Source organism: Protopterus annectens, chromosome 10.part0 (genome assembly GCF_019279795.1).
Source record: "Protopterus annectens isolate FY-2018-M chromosome 10.part0, PAN1.0, whole genome shotgun sequence".
NCBI classification, from domain to species: Eukaryota; Metazoa; Chordata; order Ceratodontiformes; family Protopteridae; genus Protopterus; species Protopterus annectens.
The window spans coordinates 1715516815-1715538081 of NC_056744.1; the positions used below are offsets into that span (position 1 = coordinate 1715516815).

At 38.7% G+C, this 21267-nt stretch overlaps 1 protein-coding gene across 1 annotated transcript in view; it reads right to left on the minus strand.

Annotated features, from left to right (window-relative positions):
- Window positions 1-21267, minus strand: part of LOC122814463 (tripartite motif-containing protein 5-like) — a 73131-nt gene that overhangs the window by 16719 nt on the left and 35145 nt on the right. The window lies entirely within an intron of this gene.

Sequence of the window (21267 nt, forward strand, 5' to 3'; positions counted from 1 at the left end):
GCCCTTTATCAAAAAAGTAAGATCCATAATAAAATATTATATTGGTATATCAATATATATTTCGGAACAAGTTGCACCAACTGGCTCAATATTAATACCCCCTGCTAATAACTAGAAATTGGAGCAAAAATACCCCAATATCAGATCTAATAAAAGGTTGACTCGACCCATCAATGAAAGTATAAGAAAGTAGGCAGGCACATGTAAATATCACCCCAAGTGAACTCTCATTTGTAAAAATCTCTGTTTAGTTTACTGCCAACCAAACTCATAAATCGGGGCTACATTCAGACTTGATCAACCCTAAATGAATGCATAAATAACATGCACAATTTGGGGGGCAATAATAGCCAATGCGTCATTAATAAATACCAATGATGAAGCACTACAAAATAAGAATTCCAAATTTGCAAGGAATCCCCTATATGCCAGGCTAGGAAAAGCTATATAAATGATTCTGTTAGTAAACCAAACTTGGGTGAACCAATATAGCCACTGCATATCAAAAGAGAGAACTGTACTTCATCCAAAAGTGAAGCATTCAAATATGCGCAACTCTACCTCCCCCAAAAACAAAAACGTGTGCTCTAAAAGTCATGTGGAATGGTCTGAATAACCCCACAAAACCAATCGGAATAAGGTTTAGCATGGAAACCAAACACCACAAACAAAAGAAACTAATATGTAAGTAATATAACATGCCAGCCCACATTCAAAGTGAACATCGTGGGTCCCCCTTTAACAAATCTAAATAATGTTTGTTGGTCATAACTTGTCCCATGGATAGACACAAAATATTGAGTCTGTCTGCATATAAACACAATCCCGTTTTGTGCAATAATAGGAAAATGCCAATATAATCCAGAGAGAGAGGGTATCGTACATACAGAAATGCACATATATCAAAATACCATTAACCAAATAAGAAAGATGCTGACAAAATGTTGTCAAAATCCGGCTAATAGACCTTCCTACAGATTAGCCAATACGCAAGATCTAAGTCGCTAATATACAAAAGTGATTACTGCCCTGAGGCAACCAATATAAACCTACTCAGTAATGAAAATAATTGGGAAAACATTCAAAATCATCAAGATATTAATTCACATTAAGAACCCATTAAAACATTATTATAGGCCATCATCCCACTCAGTCTTAACAATTGTTATAACACGCCGTATAACCAAAAAAGTCAGAATACACAACCATTAAATATGAAGTCATGAATATAACAAATTAGACACATATATCCTGCAATGTAGTTTGAAAATGGTATTGTCCAGAATGATGTCCCCAGAAGCAAAACCCAGTAATGCACTATATAAACATTCCTTGACCCACTCTACAGCATCTTTCAGGTTTGCCATTACTGACAGAATAAGTGGGGTCCGGGCTAATAAAACTGGTTGATAGGATATGTTGAATAAGAAAGAAAAAAAGTGGAAATGAGTCTTTCATTGTTAATCTTAGAATAGCCCATTGAGGAGCTAGCCTAGTAATTAGCTATGAATTTACAGAAAGTGGATTTGGCACAATGGTTAAGGTCTTTACCCCACAGACAAAAGGTACAATGTTTGATTCTGACCACGGGTTATTGGCTAAACTTAAAACGACGCTTCAGGGTAGTTAGCCAGTTATTCTTATATGAAAATGTGATAGGCTCGGCAAGTACTTCCTACATGTATGCCAGTGACTGCCTACCATTCACAGAAGTGCAGAAAAGCCTGGTGCCACTCCTTTATTTATTTACATTTAAATAAAACTAAGCAAATGAAATAAATAAGCAGACCCTGGTGATCCTCTGCAAAGCAGCATGCATAACCAGACCCTAGTGATTGCCTGCAAAGCAGCATGCATAACCAGACCCTAGTGATTGCAAAGCAGCATGCATAACAAACAGTAAATAACCCATTGTTTGTGCTGCTTCTTAGATCGTTACATCTGTAAAGTTTTTTGTAATCTTCTGTAAGGAGAAGGACAGAGACAATGTTTACAAATTCCCGCTCCTACCACTCACTAAATAATATAAACAGGTAGTAGATGTATCAAATGCTTTTCAGCTCTCAAGTGCGCCTCACTGTTGGAAAAGTTCAGAATCAGAAGTACAGCAGCTGTCAGCAAAGTCTTTATTTACTGTTCCACACTGATCAGCCAAAAGTTGTGATTTCTCTTCTGTCATTGGCTAAGTTTGGCTCACAAAGCCAGCCAATTACAGAGTGGCATCATGGAGTCAACATCAGTCAGATGAAGTCCTGATAGCTGTAGAGTTTTTGTGCCAATGCAGGGGACTTTGTTCTGACTGTATTACTTTACTGCAATAAGTCATGGAACAGCAAAACAAATAGAATGGATTGATGTTATCATTCGGTAATCATTGGGAGTAACAGAACTCTAATGATTTATAGTCCAGCAGTGCTGCTAATGCTGTACTGGCAGCTGGTCTGTATGTGCAACCAAACTATGTGCAGTAAAGTACACAATCACCTGCTATTTAGTGACTGCCTGCCTCAACAATTTGCCAGAAAACCTCAGATTTTAAAAAGAAGAGTCCAAAATATAAGGCAAAAATTGTTAACATTCTGACAAATTTTGGACAGTTGAAAGACGGGACTGATGCTTGCAGAAAAGACTGTAATGTGTGCTTTCTTGTGGTAACATGGGGTCCGTCTTAATCAGATATTTTTTTTATATCTCATCTCACTGCTATCGGTAGAATAGGTCGTGCAGCCAGTGTAACTCTTACTCCCTGCAAACAGCGTTTCGACACAATAAATCTTTTCTGACTGTCCTTCGTTTCGCAGTCTTTATTCCTTTATTCTTTACTCACTGACATTAATAAAGATCCTTTTCTTTTGCTGTCCTTCCATTCTAGCAAAGAAACCCTCCTTCACACTTTTCTTTACAACATGTTCATGTTCTTTATGATTCGGGTTTGTTTTGTGTGCAATATAATTAATAGTATTACACAACATAAAATGTCAGTATATTGTCCTAGTTTTTTCTGTGTCAACCCACTAACATTCTAAACTAATAATTTAAAATATGCCATAATGAAACTTCTGTATTATCCTCATGAACTTATATCCTTTGCCTTCCTGTTACAAATCGATCCTTTATAGTCTGTTACCACATTTTTGTTACACGTTATATATCTTTACAAAATAATATCCAGCTAAAACTTGACTTCTTATTATAACACACAGTTCTCTCCCTAAACAAGTAGTACAAGGCTTATACATTATATACATGTTTTCTTAAGGAAAATGTGTTGATGCTCTGTGCAAGCAACAGTGTAATTCTTCTTCCAGTCTTCGCTAATCAAACTCGAATCCTAATTTACTCTTTGGGCTGAAGAACAGCTGCTATGAATCACTGATCTGTTTGTTTCACTTGCTTGTGGCATTTTATTTCTGAAGCTGACCGTCCAGTCTTGTACTAAGAGATAGCCAGGCTATCTACTTTCTTTAACTGTGTATATTCATTTCTACAGTCTACAGTTTGTTCTTTCATGCAGCTGGTGCACCTTTTAACATATCTCCTTTAACTTTCATTACATATTTCAAAAGCTATAGGTACCTTTAAAAGGACAAGTCCACCTATCTAGACACATGAACTCCAGCCTCTTGCAATCGAGCCCAGCTTATGAAGGAAGGCAATTTCAACAGCATCCCCGCAGCACTGGAGACGGATTAGTTGGGAGGGTGAGAATCTCCCAATAGGAAGCTTGGTAACAAATACGGCCTTATGAAATTAAATAATTGGCTTCTAATTGGTGCTTATTGATTTCAATTATTTTAAAATAACTTCCAGTATGCATCTTTTGCATTTTGAAATGTTACCAAACATTCTCGCCCATGCATAAATTTCTCAGCATTTAAAAAACCTCCCTCAGTGTTTCAAATGCATCACTTTTGTGAATCTTACTATCTAGCCAACTTTCAGTAAAGATACTTGTCTCTTTAAAGGAAAACTGTACCTTAGAACTAAAAAATCTATTTTTCACTGTCTTTTTTCTGAGCTATTTTAACACCTAAAAATCAACCTGACTGCTTCTTATAGAATTATAATATGTTTTCAGCAAAATGGTTGCCAATGGGACTTAACATATCAATACAATATTGTTTTTCTTCAATCCTTTCTCTTTCCCATAATCCATTTCAAGTCTTCGTTATATGGTTTATACCCATGCCAACGGCATACAATGTCATCAGTGTCAGTCACTGTCATCTTATATCTTATAAACTTCAGTTTACGCCCTCTCCACTTAACAAAAACTAAATAAAGAAATAAAACATTTTATTCAGCTGCTTTTACTACAGTTGTGTTCTTCCTACTTTATTACCTTATTTTGCTTTGCTGTTTGCTCTTATGTGTTCAAGTGCTTTTATTCTGCTGCATTTATTACTTGCTGGTTAGTTGCCCGGTCGATATACATATATTGAGACAGTGTAGCAACTGCCTAATGTTCACTGCCACTCCTCTTCTCCTTCTACTTACGAGAAATGCATGTACATCAGTAACCTGGATTCCATGCTCTCTCGTGCCTCACTCAGTACCCCTGACAAAGAGGAGATTGCCAGCACAAACACCACACCACCCACATCACATTGTGAAGTACAGCATACACCCACCTCTACAGAAGTCCTCAATAAAAACTTACATAAACAGCAGAGACCTCCAAAACATAGTCACACACATTCCACACACAACACCAAACACATCACAGACAGCAGACAACACACCAGTGTCTTATAAACACAGCCCATAAGACATAACAATAAACCAACACAGCCCATAAGGCATAACAATAAAACAAACATACTGGTCATTGGCAACTCAATTGTGAGACTCACAGATGTCCCTCTCACCAGGCTCGACAAGGAGAAGATCACAATCAGTTGTCTGTCAGGTGCTAGAATCTGCCACATCACACACGCACTAAAGTCTCTCCACAACACAAGTATGACTCTGTCATTGTCCATGTTGGTGTGAATGACTTCAGGCGTAACTCCCTGGACTATATGAAGAGGACATGATTGAACTCTCAGAGTATGTGTCCCCAGCAGGTATGGCGCTAGCCCTAACCAGCATCCTACCTTCACCAAGAATGATACCCCAACAAAAAATAATTGACTTCAACAATTGGCTTAGTTTCTGGTGTTATTCAAAGGCGATCCAGTATCTGTCTGCCTAGGATGACATGGTTGACGGGCCTTGATGGTTTGCCAGAGATGGTCTCCACCTGTCACCCCTGGGATTCTGGGTCCTGGCCAAGGCTCTTTCCTTGCCCATTGCGCCTTTTTTAGGCAATGTCCAAAAGACAAATCTTCCAACATAAAAGATCTGTCAAAAAACAAACTAAAGGTCATGCTAGTTAATGCTAGGAGCCTTAACCTGAAAATGGCTCACTGGAGGCTCTCCTCGCACTGGAAGATACTGACGTCTGTGTGGTCATGGACACTTGTTTCAAGGCAGTGGAGAGCACCCCTGCCTTACCAGGCTATACCTCATTCCACACATTCTGACCCCAAAATAAGGTCAGGAAGACTAAATTTGGTGGAGCTTCTCTCTTCATTAGAGACAAGCACACCTCCAGACTGGTTTTCCAGCATGACCCACTGGAACTACTCCAGGTGCAACTGAAAGTTGGCAAGACACCCTTCCCAGTTATAGCCAGCTATAGACCTTCCATCCATGACCCAGGACACCCACTCCTCCTACCTGGACCTACTTGACTTCCATCAAGATACTCCCTAACACCCTGATCCTTGGTGACTTCAACTACCTGCACTAATGCACTCACCCAATGATTCCTTGACTTTATCAGTTCTAACCCATTAGACTAGCTTGTCTCATCCCCACAAGGGGAGATAACATTCTGGACTTGGTTGTCACCAACATGGGCGGCCACTGCAGCACTCCCATAGTACATTCTTCCCTGGTGAGATCAGATATCGGTCTGTCTCATTCAAAGTTTCTATCCCACCAATCCCCCCCAAGCCATAACCAGGCTAAAAAACGTCTCAAAAGTTTACTACAACCTCCTAAGGGAGTGTATCAGTAGCTTCACATCACTGCCCCTCTCAGAAGATGCAAACAACTATGCTGAACAGTACACCAATGCAGTACACAAGCACATGTACAACTGAATGTAATCAGACATACCCTACAGAACTAAAACCTGCTCCTCAAGGAAACACAAACCGGTCTAGTGGACATCCAACAAGTTCCAAATTGGAAAAATTCCTTCCTTAGCCTCAACAAGCAAATTAGATTACTAATGAAAACCTTCAAAGTCAATTATGAATCAAAACTAGCCTCTGAAATAAAGGGAAACCGTAAAGCCTTCTTCAGTTACATCAGGAACCTCCATGGCAAAGCCTAAGCTTGTTCCAAATTAGTACTGAACAGTTCCACTTACACCGATCCTGTTGATTTCGCCAACCTGCCATACAGGTTCAGCAGTATCTTCACCCCCCCCCCCCGTCTCACAAAAAGCCCATTCGACATCTCCGATACTTTTCCTGCACCTCACATCTCCATACATCAAGTGTTAAAGGCCATATCCAAGACAAAGAACACAGCTGCCATGGGACCTGATCGTTTCCCAGGCTGTATTCAGCACCATCTCCAGCAAGAACTGGCTTCACCACTGAGCACCCTATTCAACCACAGCCTAAGTATAGGCTTCATTCCAGCAGAGTGGAGGACTGCAATCGTCATCCCCTTGCACAATGGTGGTGCCACTACTGACCCTGGAAATTATTTCCCCATTAGCTTGACAAGTCTGATCTGTAAAGCCATGGAGTATATTATTATGGATCTCATAAACAAGGACATAGGCACTCTCTAAGCACTTGACCCCACCCAGTTCAGATTCATCAAGGACAGATCTTGCCACCTGACTGACTTCTTTGAGACTGTCACCAAGGCTCTGGATGAGGGAAAGTCAGTACATACAGCTTACCCTTTAACACAATCCTCCACTCCGGCATCGTCAAAAAGTGAACACCACTTGGCATAAATCCCTATCGCATCAGGTGGATAGTCCACTGTCTCACAGATAGGATCCACAGGGTCAAAACAAGGGCCTCCAACTGAGAGAGCAGACCCGTCACTAGTGGCATTCTCCAAGGATCTGTACTGGGACCCCTACTGTTTGGCATCTATTTCTCAGAAGTCCAGGCAAAGACAAAAGGCCTGTGGCTGACCAAGTTTGCGGATAACTGTAAGTTGGGTGGTGTCACTGACTCCCCAAATTATATTAACATACTGCAAAAGGATCTCACAGCAACAAATGACTGATGCCAAAGTCATGGCCTTAATTTAAATGCAAAAAAATGTCTCATCATACCATTCAGCAAAAACACGGCTCCTACTGATTACCACATCAACGGCAATCTCCTAAGCACACAACTTGTGGTGAAAGACCTGGGTACACAGGTTGACAACAATTTCACATTCAGCCATCACATAATCACATAGCGGTAGTGATCAAAAAGCATTTTACTTTGTTTGTCTCATAAGTAAAGGGATTGCATTCAGAAAAAAAGGAGATTACCTCTCTGCACTCCTCCCTTATTAGGACAATAAGTGAGTATAACGCCCCTTTTGGTATGTACCTCTCCAAACACCTGCGCCAACTGGAAAAGTCAAAGAAATACCTCAGAAGGCTAATCCATGGTCTCCAACACCTGTCCTATGCGGACAGGCTCAAATCACTCTACTTAGTATCATACAGATTACTCCGAGGTGATCTGTGTCTCGCCTACAAGGCAATCTCAGACCCTAACCTACTAGAGATGCTCCATATCTGTAAGTCTAACTCCTCAAGCATTACCCACTTGAAAGGCCTAAATCTAATATGTGATAGCAACAAAACCTGCTGGAGTGACAGGTTTGTCTCCCAGAGGCTGTTCAGTCTCTGAAACAGACTTCCCATGCATGTCAAACAAAGTACCTTGCTGACCCTTTTCAAGTGCAACCTTGATGAGTGGATGCGAAACTACAAATCTGTCCCAGGCGTTCCACCTGTGTCCCTCATAGATAGGGGCTACAGGTGTTGACTGAGGTTTCTTTTTCGGGGAAAAACTCTTGGCTAGGCTTGTAAGGGCCCCAGGGCAATTAGCCTAGTAACCTCCTATGATCTTATAATCTGTCTTTTTTACACCAGCTTCTGGGCTCCTGACATCAGCAGGACTAACTACCTGTATAAAACTGTCAGCAGTACCCGAGAGGGTAAACTACAGATTCTCTGTGTCCATGGTATGTCATGCAGGTGTAAACAAACTTCTCTGAAACTTATGTGAAATGTTAAGTTTATAAAAAAAGGTGGGTGGTCTTTCCCTTCTTTTGATTCTAAGGAAAGGAAAGGAAAGGAAAGTTTAAGTACAAGTATGTTTTTGGTACCTACACAATACTGGAACCATAGGAAGAAAAGCAACCTAAGAGTAGAGTTAAACTGCAGGAGAAGGTGGAGCTTTCCTTTAACGGTGTATACATTCCTTGACCTAGTTCATACATTATCAAAACTAACTTTATAAAACATTAACTACTGGTTTCAATCAGGGATGTAGCCAATGAATTTCATTCTGTACCCACAGATGCTTATTGCTAGACTGCGGTGGTGGTGCTGCGGTAGCATTGTCGCCTCACAGTTAGACGTTGCACGTTCGATTATCAGTTAGAGCGTCTTCTGTGTGGCGACATGCGTGAATGGGCGTTCCTTTGTTGAAGGTTGTGCATTAGGCCCGGCAAGCCAGCACGTAAAAATCTACTGCCAATCATTAGCGGACTGGAGTTCCGCTGTGGTGACCCCTAACCGGGAAAAGCTGAAAAGACACAAGCAAACCCACAGATGCTTATTGCTACCCACCATCCCCAATCAACCTGGCACTTAAGTGATCATATCAGTGAAACTGTTGCCCCACCCTTGACTTATGTGTGGGACATTTTCAGCTGCTCAGTCAAAAACTGTTAGAGGTATTGTTTTTAGATTTGCAATCCTCTCTGTGAGCAAGCTCTATACATGTTTTTAGAAGCATTAATCTACCTGGTTACATACCTAACACTGATTGATAAAGCCCCAATGTTTCCGACATGTTCAGAAAACAATTTGTACTCTTGTTGAGTACAAACAGTATGTCGGGCTACACCCTTGGTTTCAATCACACATTATATTAGTTTCCCTTTTTAATTACTTTCTTTACCCCTTCCTTCCCCCAAGTGTAAATAGTACCTTTATTAAAAGCAGCATAGTTTGCAGTGAAAACAGGAACTTTAATAACTCAGCATGGAGTAGAACTCCTCTTTCAGATAGATAAAAACTTTCACTTTAAGTAAAATCTGAGAGAGAATACGATTATAATTACTGGTTCTGGCACTTTCTGAATTCAGGTATCTTTCAGAATGTAACTCACATTTATATTATATGGTATTTCCTGTATATAACATTTAAGTATTGTTCCCACTCTTTGCTCCCAATGCACGTTCTTATGCAAACTGCTACTTTTTTTAAATCGGTTTCATCTGTTTTGTCTACTTTTTTGGAAGACAGAAAAGGGCTTTCTTCTTTGCAGTGCCCATAGATGACTTCTATAACTTAGCTGATTGGTTGCTTGTTCTCATAGATGACTTCTATAACTTAGCTGATTGGTTGCTTGTTCTCATAGATGACTTCTATAACTTAGCTGATTGGTTGCTTGTTCCTTGCCATCTTTTCTTGTCCCAAAGCTTCATTTCTTTTGCTAGTTTATGGTTTGCCTGCCAAGGGTCTGTACATGTTTTTAATCCAAGTGAATAGAAGACTCAAAGTAAGGCTGAATACAATAACCTGAATCAAAGTTTCATTAATCTGCAGAGACTTTCGGAAGGACGAAAGCATGTCTGTTACTTCGTGTTTGTAATGAAAAGTCATTATTTATATAAACCCTTGTGTCTTCAGTCTTTAAGATTGTTCTCTTCCTCCACAAGCTACAATTTCCTACTTGAGTGGATTTGCCTGCCATTTAAACAATACAGATCTTGGTTGCTTTCTCAGTATCAAATTATGAGCATTTACTCCATGTGCTCTTTCTTTTTTAATATCAACAAAAGAAAGTTCATTTTGATGTGCTGAACATTTTCTTACATAAAATGATTACAACCCTCATCTTTCTTTTCTTCTACTACTACTGTAACCTCATGTGTCTATGCATGACCTGTCCTTGAGTTCAGCCGCTTTCTCTGCCATCGCTTCATGTTTTAATTGCTGTTGCTCCACTTTCTCTTTCATCTCCTATTTCAGCAGTTTACATACAAACTGTTTCACTTGAGTGCCCAGTTAAAACATCTATTTCCTGCAGCCTTCTGTTATTTGTCTCTATAAATTCCAACAGGGAACTACTAACTCTTGAAAACTTCAAAGTGCATTTGGTGAATCTTTCTGGGGTAACCAAAGAGTTTTCTCTTTCAGGTTTTGTTACCCCTGCTTTTTCCAGCTTTGCTCCAATAATAGTGCTTTCAGTCTCCTTCCGAGTTACTCTCTGTTTTACTTCTTTTTCTCCTCTGGTGATCTGGACATCATGGACACTTTAGTTACCAATTCCTGCAATCTGTAGCAGTTTGCAGGTTTTAATCTGTTATCTGTCCACAGCTATGCTTTCACCTGTTTACACTACCATTGGCATCTTGGAATCTCCTATGTAACTAGGTTCTATCTGAAAAGGGTGATGGCTCCACTCTAACATGTAAACAAATTAAGTGAGGAAAGTATGTTTTCATCACCGTCTTATTGATGCTTCTATCTGTAGAAAAATCTCTCTGACCCCTTTAATGTACAACATCTTGGTTGTTGTAACACTTAACTTTACAGGTCTTGAAACGTAAACATACCTACGTTTATCCATTTCTGGAGGGACTCCCCAGTGTATGAAGTAGCTATGGTCTTAAAATTTAAGCATTATATGGAAATTAATAAATAGATCTGTCACATGAATACTTCTGATGGGGTAATGAAGGACACCGTGCATCCTTACCCTTTTAGCTAGCTCAGCTGTATGCTTTATATTTGATTTTAATGTCTTCTCAGTACACTTCTAAACTTCCTCTTCAGACTTTTACCTTTTTCCTGCTCTCTTGGAAACTAATCAGGAGAGGAGTGACCTTAATGACTGCAGATACAGATGAAGACAGGCAAAACCACACAAGAACACTGCAACAAAGTTTAAGCTTACAGCTTTCATTTGTAAATTAATATGAACTTCCTCACATATTACTCATTGGATTTTTGTTGTTTTTTAAGTATGTTTTGCCATTTCTTTGCTTGTTTTTTTCCTGTTCTGCTGCAGCTTCATTCAAATCTTCTACCGTATATCATGCATACTATCCCTTTACACTTTCAGTGCATTTATGTTGTTCTGGTCCAATTTGTACCTTCACGTAGCACAGTTGGAAGTCATTTATTGTTTTAAGTTATGAGTGTGTACTTGTCTCCGTGTCTGCCTTTTTATCACATTTACTATCAAAATCATTATTTCTTTGCTATGATTAATCCCTTTACTGCCTGTTATTTTCTTCTTCTCTATGACATATTTATTTATTTTTTTTATTTATTTGACATTTGTTTACCGGGGTGGTCTGACTGGGTCTACAGAACCCGTTTTCAGCAGAGGCCCGGGAAGAAAAGCTCCACATACCAATACAAATACAGTATAATGAACAAGACTAGCTTGGTCTGCAAAGCTACGGAAAGGATCATCATGGACCTCATAAATAAAGATATTGGGGACCTACAAACACTGGATCCTACCCAGTTCGGCTTTGTTAAGGGCAGATCCTGCCTCTTAAACCTGGTTGATTTCTTTGAAACAGTCACCAAGGCCATTGACGAGGGGAAGGTGGTCCACACAGCCTACCTGGACCTCGCAAAAGCCTTCGATACAATACCCCACTCGGGCATTATAGATAAGCTCACCAGCTTAAATATAAACCCCTAAAAGACCTTTAGGATCTTGCAGTCTGTGAGAGATCGAAATGTGACAGAAACAGGAAAACCTGAGCATTATGCAGGCTTTATGCAGGAGCAGAGCCATGTATTTTTGAGATGATTTTTTAAAGAGGCTTTGAAATGGTTTAGGCCAGGCATAGACCTGGTAGCCAGAGGTAGTGAATTCCAAAGTATAGAGACAGAGTATGAATACAGAGAGTGTCCAGGTTTTCTTGTGGGTTTTGAGATAGCTAAGCAATGTTTGTCTTCTGATCGTAGGGATCGATTTGGTGTGTAAGGTGTGACTAGATCGGCTAGTGCTGGCAGGCAGTAGGCTTGAAAATAAGGTTCTGCAAGGTGGATAGCTGAATAAAGGCAAGTTGGTTGGGTAGTTCAAGCCACTTTAATTCTAGAGACAGAGTAGGAATACAGGGAGTGTCCAGGTTTTCTTGTGGGTTTTGAGATAGCTAAGCAATGTTTGTCTTCTGATCGTAGGGATCGATTTGGTGTGTAAGGTGTGACTAGATCGGCTAGTGCTGGCAGGCAGTAGGCTTGAAAATAAGGTTCTGCAAGGTGGATAGCTGAATAAAGGCAAGTTGGTTGGGTAGTTCAAGCCACTTTAATTCTAGGTGTGGTTTACAGTGGTGTGTGTGATATTTACAGTTTGTGGCAAACTTTGCAACTTTGTTGTAGCACTGTTCCGTCTTGCTTAGGGTAGAAGTTTGTACGTTAGTTAAGATATGGGCACCATAAAGAAGGGAGGGAAGTAAAAATGTTTTTACAAGGGTAGTTTTGCTTGCTTCAGTAAAGAAATGTTTGTTTCTATATACGAGTCCCAGTTTTTGATGAGTTTTCTTTATATTTTGCTATATATGGGGGCCAAATTAAAGTTTATTGTCAATGATAACACCAAGAAGTTTGGTTTCCTGCACTATTTCTATGACAGTGTTCAGATGCAAGGATGTTGAAATGATCAGTGACAGGGAAGGTGTTTTTGGCATGAAAGAGTAATAATTTTGTCTTCTTTGAATTAAGAAAGAGTTGGGCATTTCTTAGCCAGGATTCAACTGTTGAGTTTTTGAAAGTAGTTCTGGTAGTGATGGAGCAGTACAGATTATGGTGGAATCATCAGCATAGTGAATGAGGGTCTCAGGGTGAGAGGCAGTGTAAAGGTTGTTTGTGAAAATGTTGAAGAGTAGGGGTCCTAGGATGGAGCCTTGAAGGACTCCAGTAGGGTTGTGGAGGAAGGGTGAGAGTTCATTGGACCATTTCACTGCTTGCTTAGATCCTTGAGGTAGCTCTGAAACCATTTTACTGTGTTATGCGAGAAACCTAGTTTAGATAGTGAGTTCAAAAATAAGGGATGAGACACTGTGAATAAGGCCTTAGAGAGATCAAGGAATACTGAGGCTGTATAGCATTCTGCATCTCTGGCCTTGTTCATGGTGTCTATAAAAGATAATGGGGCTATAGCTGTGCTGTGGCTAGGTCAGAATCCATGTTGGGTTTTGATTAAAAGATTGTTTTGCAATAGATATTGCATTACCTGCTGATGGACACCTCTCTCAAGAATTTTGGATATGGGTGACAAGATGGCTATAGGACGGAAATTGGATGGATCAAAAGAGTTGCCTCCTTTGTGGATGGGGGTGATGTGAGATTTGTTTCCATATGGTAGGTACTTCTGAGTCAGATAAAGACCTATTTATAAGGATCCTGATTGGGTAGGTGACTGAGTTAGCAGCCAGTTTGAGGTAGTATGGTGAGAGATTGTCAGCTGAGGTAGAGCAGGGTTTTAGTTTTTGTAGCAGTTTCTTAATGGTGTCAGTGGGTATGGGCTGAAATGAGAATGGGGTTTGTATGACATTTTGTTGAGTAGGAGGGTTAGTGACAAGGTTATAAGTAGTTGATGGCTGGGGTTGGTGTCTGAATAGGTTGAAGGGTAGGGGGGGTTCAGCATTAGGTGTGTTAGTTAACAGGTCCGAAATTGATTTTTTGAAGTGCTTGTTAAAGTTTTCGGCTATTTGTGATGGAGGGGTATCTGGTGATAGGGTGTGGTCTCCATTTCTTCCAGGGTTAAGTAGAGAAGATATGGAGTGCCAACATTTATTGGGGTTAATTTCATGCTGGAGTTAAAGCTGGGAATAATATGACTTCTTATCTCTGTTGATTAGTGTTGTCACTTTGTTACGTAGTGTTTTGAAATGAACATGATTTTGTTAGTTTTTCTTTTGTTTCCAGGTTGACCAAGCTGGTCTCTTTGCTTCATCAGGTGTTTATATTCCTTAGAGAGCCATGGTGCTTCATCAGGTGTTTACATTCCTTAGAGAGCCATGGTGCTTCATCAGGTGTTTACATTCCTTAGAGAGCCATGGTGCTTCATCAGGTGTTTACATTCCTTAGAGAGCCATGGTGTTGAGTTCCTTTTGATTCTTTTCATATGAATGGGAGCTGGTGAATTAAGTATGTGAAGGAAGGTGTTATTAAAGTATAGCACAGCATCATTATGGGGTAGCTGTTTAAGGGGTATCTAGTATATTTCCTGTAGGAGATTGTTGTACTTATGCTGACAAAAATTAGTTGAGTTCCTAACTGATTTTATAGTGTGCACTCTTAGTTACTGACAGTTTGTTCTAAGGGAATAAGCTGGTAGATGATCACTCAGGGAGTTAGACAGTGTACCAGAAGAGGGGTAATTGGCAGGGTGGGATACTAGAATCCAGTCTAAGGTGGATTGGCGGGTAAGATCTTTTTTTTAATCTTGTTAGAGCATTGATAAGTTGAGGAAAAACATACATATTTATACTATTTGTGGGGGAGTCGGAAGCTATGGTTTGCCAATCTATACTTATGTCTCCTAAGATTATTGTTTCAAGGTTTATTGTTTGGGGTGTCCAGGATAACATATTTTCCAACACTGGTATATTGTTACATGGTGGGATATATATTACTATTATGCAAATTATTTTTGATATATTTAGGTTTAAAAAGGAGATTAGTACCTCAGCATTGGAAAAGATGGGTATATTGTGGTTCAAACCTAATACCTCTCATCACTGACTATATCTATGGCCAGCAATTGATTTCATATTCAGCAAGATCATTAATCAGTATAGGTGTCCTACATGCCCAATGAGGATACAGCCTACCTCTCACCTCCAGAACCTTAAAATGAAGCATCAGAGGTATTCAAACGCTCTTCACCAAAACATGTAGATTCATGAAAATCTCTCTCTAAACCATGATCACTGCTGCAAAACCACTGAAAAAGCCAAATGATTATCCGTCAAAAATAGAACAATCCTCCTCTTGGATTCTCAACTATATTAACTCTTGCAGACAAAATTCTTCTTTCCCTAGCAGCTAAACTCACCCTGAAAACACACTCCTAGAATCTATGAAATCAATCTTCTCATGGTCCTTTCTTATATACCACTTTAACCAAACTAAAGTACATTAACCACAACCTTTAACCCTTGCTCCCAAGCAGTGGGAATCACTTCCACCCTAACTTCTGGAAATCAACTTCCCAAATTAATAACCTATCACATTGTTAAGCAATAAACTTTTGGTTTTATGTTTGCCTGCTTGGGTTGATTACTGGTGATTCAGTGCACTGCGACTATTTGGGAGACTGCCGAGCGACTGTGCTTGGGTTGATTACTGGTGATTCAGTGCACTGCGACTATTTGGAGACTGCCGAGCGACTGTGCTTGGGTTGATTATTGGTGATTCAGTGCACTGCGACTATTTAGAGACTGCCAAGCGACTGTGCTTGGGTTGATTACTGGTGATTCAGTGCATTGGGACTATTTGGAAACTGCCGAGCGACTGTGCTTGGGTTGATTACTGGTGATTCAGTGCACTGCGACTATTTGGAGACTGCTGAGCGACTGTGCTTGGGTTGATTACTAGTGATTCAGTGTATTGGGACTATTTGGAGACTGCCGGGCGACTGTGCTTGGGTTGATTACTGGTGATTCAGTGCACTGCGACTATTTGGAGACTGCCGAGCGACTGTGCTTGGGTTGATTACTGGTGATTCAGTGCACTGCGACTATTTGGAGACTGCCGAGCGACTGTGCTTGGGTTGATTACTGGTGATTCAGTGCACTGCGACTATTTGGAGACTGCCGAGCGACTGTGCTTGGGTTGATTATTGGCGATTCAGTGCATTGCAACTATTTGGAGACTGCCGAGCGACTGTTCCACTGATTTTCTTTTTTTCTTTTTTTTTTCTTTCAAGTTGTCTGTATATCCACTAGCTAAGACAGAAGTTGATTATTTTTTATCAGTCCTCTACCCTGGTTAACAAAAATGCTTCACTTAAAAGCTACCTCCGACTTTCTATTCACTTTTATTGTTGATATGCTATCATTTTCATTTGTTTGAGCTTTTCTCAGCAGCTTCAGAATTATTAATATTGGGGGCTTTTCTTTAAATGGCTTTCTCTAAATGATATGATATTTCAGAATTATTAATATTGGGGGCTTTTCTTTAAATGGCTCTCTAAAACTATATGACCATATTCTTGTAAACAATATTTTAAACAACCCATAAAGTACAACCCAGATTCCTGTAAATAATACTTTAAAAAGCCCACAAAGTATAACCCATATTCTTGTAAGCAACACTTTAAAGCCTTCAGCCCTCGTGTGTGCAGATGTACACATAATGCCAGGCCATCCATGTACAAAGTCTCTAGTGTAGGTTCATTTTAAACAAATATTTATCCATACTCGTAAATAAATAAAGGGTATAGAAAATGCTAGAAACAAGGCAATTTTTGGTTTGATTGCAAAGAAGATGACAAGTCAAGAAAATGGAAGGATATCAAGGAATATGAGAAAGGTAATAAGGTAGATGTACAAGAAAAAATGTTACAGATAGTGAAGGGGTGGTGAGCATACACATCAAGAAATCTCACAAGAAAATGGAAGTGAAGTGCAATATAACTAGGCGCTCAGGAAATAGAAAGAGAAACTGAAAATGTGTCTGAAATATTGAGGAATGTACAATCAGTGTCAGGTGAACAAATATGGACAGTTAGGAAGGTAAGGGAAGTTCTCTGTTTGAGGAAAAGGAAATTATACACTATTTCCCCAAAGGTTAAAAAGAAAGAAATTGAATAATTGTGTGCACTTTCATTAAATATTAATAGTACCTCTAATGTAGTTAGAGAATTACTGTATTGGTGAGGTGGACTGGGATGGATATAGACATAATTTGCTTTTTATCACATAAGATTTATGTCCTGCAAAGACATGAGAGAGATGAAAAGGTTGTGCATGTGTGAGGGGTTAAGGTCACATGGTATCTCAAGCAAGAAGTTAATCAGCTGTAGCTACTTTATATAAAGATAAAGTAAAATATTAAATATACGCATAATGTGAATAGGTATGTGACAACATTAGGTATTAGGTGGAATGATGCAGTATTTAGATTAATAAGAGTAAACGCACAAGAATGAATGAGAGGGTGCAACTATTTGAAAAAATAAAACAATTTGTGACAGTAAACATGAAAACAGTGGTAATGGAAGAGTTAAATGTTACATGAGGACTGACAAAAGGAAATTAGGACAATATGGCCACTGTGGTGCAGCGGTTAGCGCTGCTGCCTCACAGCAAGAGGTTCTCCTGTTCGATTCTTGGCTGGGGTGAATTCTGTGTGGAGTCTGCATGTCCTCCCTGTGGTCGCGTGGGTTTCCTACGGGTGCTCCAGTTTCCTCCCACATCCCAAAGACATGCTGTAGGTGGATTGGACACTCTAAATTGGCCCTAGGTGTGTGTGTGTGCGCCTTCTGTGGAAGCTTGGGCGCCGGGTTGGCAACTCGACACCGTAAATCTCCACTGCCAATCATGAGCGGACAGGTGATCCGCTGTGGTGACCCCTAACCGGGAAAAAGCCGAAAGAAGGACAATATATTAAAAGGCTAAAGAAGTGGTTAAATGAGGAAATTAAAATCATGAAGAAAAAAAACAGTGGACTTGCGGGAGGGATAAATTAAGAACTGAGACTGGCTATTACTTTCATCAGACATTATGAGAGACATAGTAGGGGAAGCAGTGTAATTTTTTTTTTCTAATCATGTAGCAAAATACTTCATATGTCTCAACTGCCCAGAATTTCATAGAATTTGCCTCATATTTTTGTTCCATTCCTCATGAAATTTGTGGTTTTCTGTCAAATCACTGAGGTCTAAAGTCACTAAATAATAATATACATTTGTGCTCCCGACTTCGTGTCCTTCAGAAAATTAATGCTAACATAAATCTCGTTATTCACAGGACCTTTTTAAGTTTATAAGAGTAGTATTTAAAATCGGTCCCTATTTTGGGGCCTTTGCTTCCCTATTATTTTAGGCTTTGCTCAGATTTCTTACTCTAAGAGGTTGAGAGGTATGATATACTTAGAAATTTTTGAAAATGAAAATATTATTCTAGAAGGTAAAGGAATTAAAAGATTCACAGTTAATGTGTTATAACACAGGGAATTTCTGGAGAGAGATAACAGTTGTTGAAGGACCATATGACTGTTATTGACTTTTATGTCTCTTTGACAGAGTGGTAGATTGTATACTAAATAATAAATATAATAAAGTATGTAATTATAGATAAAAAAAAGAAAAGGAAGGGAATATGATATTTTATACAGAAAACTGATTTAGTGTTTAGAAATGAATAATATATTTTGAAAAGGAACAGGAAACATATAAGAACAATCAGAGAAATTTAAAAACATGTCTTCTTCTTCTTTCGGCTTTTCCCGGTTAGGGGTTGCCACAGTGGATCACCACAGTCCGCTCATGATTGGCAGTGTTGTTTTTACGGTGTCGAGTTGCCAGCCCAACGCCCAACATTTCACAGGAGGCACACACACGCACTCACACCTAGGGCCAATTTAGTGTGTCCAATCCACCTACACATGTCTTTGGGATGTGGGAGGAAACGCATGCGACCACAGGGAAGACATGCATACTCCGCACAGAAGGCACCCCAGCAGAGGATCGAACCAGAGAACCTCTTCATGTGAGGCGGCAATGCTAACAGCTGCACCACTGCGGCCGCCCTGAAATTTAAAAACATGTAATTTAATCAAAAATATTTTACAATGAAAAAGAAAAGAAGTATCTCAACATTTTGGAAAAACTGCAAAAGATAAGGTTAGTCTAATAAGATAGATGGAATATAGAATCAAATGTTAAAAATATGCAAAATGAAAGAATGGAAAGTATGGATAGGTATATGAAGCTTGTATTTGGCAAATGAGAAGGCCAGGAAAAATAAAGTGGGATATTAAATATTGTTCTGAAGAAAATCTTAGAATGTTTAGAGAGAACGGAACTTTGGACTAGTTAGACAGTAAACCTAAAAAAGGTAAATATAAACTCGGTGTCAGGCATGGATAGTAATGGCTAAATACATGGCAAAGGAAGTTTTATATTATTATTTAAATGACTAATTAAATATTTTCTTGTCAGAGGAAAAATATATGAAGGGTAATAAAATGTGTTTAGAAACAGGAGATTACGAGCGAGAGAGATTAAACATGGGAGACTCATTACACTGATCAATGTAGATTACAACATTTTTATGAAGATATATAGCCAAGATTTGAAAAGGTATACTAAAAATAATCACATTAAGAATGTATTACATAAAGGATAAGAAACTTATTGATCATTTGGTACTAGCAAGGGAAATAGTGGATGATATAAATATAGAAATGAAAAAGTAAAAATGATGGCATGGAATGCAAATAAAAGTGGAGCATGAATATTTACCTATTAAAGCAATGTAGAATTAACATTCTGGGATTATTTAAATCTGCATGTGGAAACAATAAGGTAAGGATTTTAGTAAATGGGTGGTTAAGTAACTATATATAAGTAGATTAGGGAATAAGGAAGCATGTCCTATGAGCATTATATTATTTGGGTCATGAATGCTGTAGCAAGTGAAATACAGTATAGAATTCCAGAAGAAATATACAAGGTACAGGGACAGGCACCATCAATACGATGACCAAAAATAGATTATGGATAAAAGAAGTTTTATTCTGAATATTTTATTATGGAAAGTAGGCTTAGAATTAAATAAACAAAAAATCAAATGTTTGGGGGTACGATGAAGATCAAATGAGTTTCTTTTTCTAAACAGGACGCAATACTATTATAAAATTTGGGGGGTAGTGTTAAGGCAGTAGAAAGAACAGATTGATTACATGAAAGAAATAACTGTATTATGGCACTCATTTATGTCACCTTTTGGTAAAAAGTGCATCTTTTCTAATTCAGTCACAATGGGAAAACTGGGTTTTCTGGCCAATGTGTATAAGATTCAGATTGACAAGGAAAAGAAAATTGTACAGAAAGTTTTCTGTATCATTTGGGAAACAAGATTAAACCCGGATAAAAGAGGGGTATTAGAGCTAACAGAAGAGGTGGGTGGTCTACTGTTGATGTACCTCTTGTGTATGCAGATTAAGTGCATTTGTATTGGATTTGTATTGGATTTTGAAAACTAGAAAAGATGAAAGGGGATAATTGCATAGAGTTTTAATATAAAACATTGACAATATTGGGAAATGGTGAAGAAACAAAAAGAGGGAGACAAAATATGATAACAAATGAAGAAATAAGATACTATCTGGGAAACGTACATAGAAGGGAATGGTATGGAAACATTTGGAAATGTTATTATGTTAACCCTTGGGAGGGTTTTGGGACACAGATTAAGAGGAGAAGGCTATGATGTAAGAGTATAATAACAATATGTCAAGATGTCTTATTGAGATTATTAATAAATAAATTAACCTGGAAAGGTAGTAGTGTTCTGCATAAAGCACACAAGCAAGGTTATGCACTTTTTTTGGAGAGGCTGAAACAGCTGAACATACTTTATCAAACTGTGAAAGAGGAATGTAGTTGTGGTGTGCAATATGTAAAGAAAATGTTTTGAAAGATATAACTAAACGTAATGATGTGAATATGAATATGATTGTGTGTGTTTTAAAAAGAAAAAAAATGGGGAATGTGTGAATAAGGTAGATAGAAATATGTTATATATATATTATGGATCATTTGCATTGCAAGAACAACTGAGATTCTATTTAATAAGAAGTGGATTTTGTCAGATATTCTAAGAAAAAATAGATTGTGGTTATGCAATAAAAAGAGTTGGAGTCAAATTTTTATGATTTGGTTGAAGTGTGCAAAAAAAGTATTTTTTTTATTTGCTAATAAGGTATATGACGGCTTATTTTTTTTGTGTTTGTTCTTTTCTGAGAAATGTAAATAT